The following is a 2818-nucleotide window of genomic DNA, read 5'->3' on the forward strand; positions in this document are numbered from 1 at the left end:
ACCTCTTAATTTCCCTCATTTATTAACCTTTGAAAATTGCACAACTGACTTAGTATGAGTCATTCCATGGAGGTGCATACATAGTTACAGAGGCTGAACCACACTTGTGGAATAAAGAAAGACTTCCCAGAGGAAGCAACAGCTAGAGTACATCTAGAGATGTAAAAACGTTACTATGATGGTCTGGTTTTTGTAAACTTTTGTGAAAACCAACTATACTTTTATAGTTCTTTATAGTATAGTTGGTTTTCACAAAAGCTTACAAAAATCAGACCACATCAGATTATAGTAACTTTTTTACATCTATATTTTCTCACTCAAAAAAGCTTGACTGAACTCTAACCATGTCATCTGGTATATAGATATAATTATTCTTTGTAAGGTCCACATCATATTTCATAAAGTGAATATACCACAATATTTTCAGCTATTCCTCTGTACACATGTATTCTTTTTTTTTTCTTAGTTTTCCTTACAAATATGGCCACTCCTACAATAAACATCTTTATGCCTGTACATAGGTATGACTGTCTGCTAGGGCTGCCATAACAAAATACACAGGCTGAGTGACTTAAATATTAGAAATTTATTTCTCACAGTTCTGTAGGTTAAAGTCCAAGATCAAGGTGTGTCGGCAGGTTTGGTTTCTCCTGAGACCTCTCTTCTTGGTTTGCAGATGGCTGCCTCCTTGCTGTCCTTCCATGGTCTTTCCTCTGTGTGGAAATTCCTTGTATTTCTTCCTTTTCTTATAAGAACACTAGTTATACTGGATTAGGGCTTTACATTTATGACCTCATTTAACCTTAATTACCTCATTAAAGGTAATTAATCTCCAAGGTATCTCCAAATATAGTCACATTCTAAGGTACTGGGAACAGAGCTTCAACATGATTTTTGAAAGGACTCAATTCAGTTCATAGCAACAGGCCTTTCTCAATCAATGCTTTTAGTTCCGTGGAGTCAGTTTCTTAGAGTAACATCCCTCCTTTATATGCAATATGTTATGTTTAATTTTAATAGATGCTGCTCAGAAATTTTTCTTCATGTCACCACCAGACATAGTTCTTTTATTTATCGGTCTTATCTAGATGGGATGATATAGCTTATTAATAGTTTAGTATCTGTTGTCCTGACTGAGAGTAAATTTGAGTTTATTTACACTTATTTATTGGATGTTTGTGTTAGATCACTGTAGATTCTGTTGTTACCTTTGGTCTAATTTTAATGGGGCTATGAACATTTGTATATTTTTTGGTCAGTTTCCTATTATATTCATACATTAGCGGTAATAATAATAATAATAAATTATCTATTTTATACTTTTTTCAGATCCTTCATTTGTCTGTTGGCTTTGTTTAGTGTATCAGTGGTGATACAAATATGTGTGTGTGTAAAGTTTGTGAGTTATTTATTAGAAGTATTGAACAAATATTTCCTGTTCCTTTCTTGGCATATATTAGGACTTTACTTTTTTTCTTTTAAAGTCACGTATTGGCACGTGAGTTGCTTTGGCCAGTGAAATGTGAGCAGAAAAGGCAACTCTCACTTCAAGGAGAGTTTTTTAAGCCAGTGTACCGCAGAAACCAACATCATTTATGATGGTAATTTTCACATCAGCTGTGGTGTCAGAATGGTGAAATATGGCAGAGAGCCCCAGACCACCCATGATGTATACACAGCATGATGAGATATAGGTCTTTCTTTTAATAAGCCACTAAGATTTGGGGGTTGTTGTAGTAGAAAAATATAGACTTTCTGAACTAATAGAGTTAGCAACATTCCACCAGCCTCTAGTTTATGTTAGGTTTTAGATAGTTTTAAAGATTTTCTATAATTTTAAAGAAATTAAACCTTTATGGTATTTTAAATTTATTTTTTAATAGAGATAAAAGTCTAATTCATTTTACTTCATTTCTATAACTATCTGTAACAGCAGTAAGTAATCTACTCTTTCCCATTAATAAACTGGTGTTTTTATCACCTGTCAAGTTCTCATAAATACTGTCATCTCATTCTGGATTCCATATTCAATTAAATAGGATGGGGCTTCCCTGGTAGCGCAGTGGTTGAGAGTCTGCCTGCTGGTGCAGGGGACACAGGTTCGAGCCCTGGTCTGGGAGGATCCCACATGCCACGGAGCAGCTGGGCCCGTGAGCCACAACTACTGAGCCTGCGCGTCTGGAGCCTGTGCTCCGCAACAAGAGAGGCTGCGATAGTGAGATGCCCACGCACCGTGATGAAGAGTGGCCCCCGCTTGCCACAGCTAGAGAAAGCCCTTGCGTAGGAACGAAGACCCAACACAGCAAAAATAAATAAATTAATTAATAAACTCCTACCCCCCAAGAAAAAATTAAATAGGATGATACATTAGTCTGGTTTTTCACTAATGCAAACTTATCTGTGGCTTTATCCTATGTTCTCATGTATTCTTATAAATTTTAAGACAGCCTGGTCTCCAACACTTTTTCTTTTTCCATAATTTTGGCATTTATTCATTCATTTATCATTGTTTCTTGTTTTGAGCATTTATTCTTTTGTATGAAGCTGAACTAATTTTATAAAACTCCAGAAAAAATATAATGTAAAAAAAATTTTTTTTGGATTAAAGTTCTATCCATGATGTGGTAAGAGGAACTAGATTTCTCTTTCTGTCATAAACAACTAGAAAATTGGACAAAATATATTAAGTAATTATTATTAAATATTAATAAGGCAAAAGGAATCCTAAAATCTTCAACTAATCCAAAAGAAGACAGAAAAGAGAGAAAAACAAGAAACAAAAACACATGGAGAAAAGAGAAAACAAAGAGCAAGGTGG

The sequence above is a fragment of the Lagenorhynchus albirostris genome, chromosome 2 (genome assembly GCF_949774975.1).
Source record: "Lagenorhynchus albirostris chromosome 2, mLagAlb1.1, whole genome shotgun sequence".
Lineage (NCBI taxonomy): Eukaryota > Metazoa > Chordata > Mammalia > Artiodactyla > Delphinidae > Lagenorhynchus > Lagenorhynchus albirostris.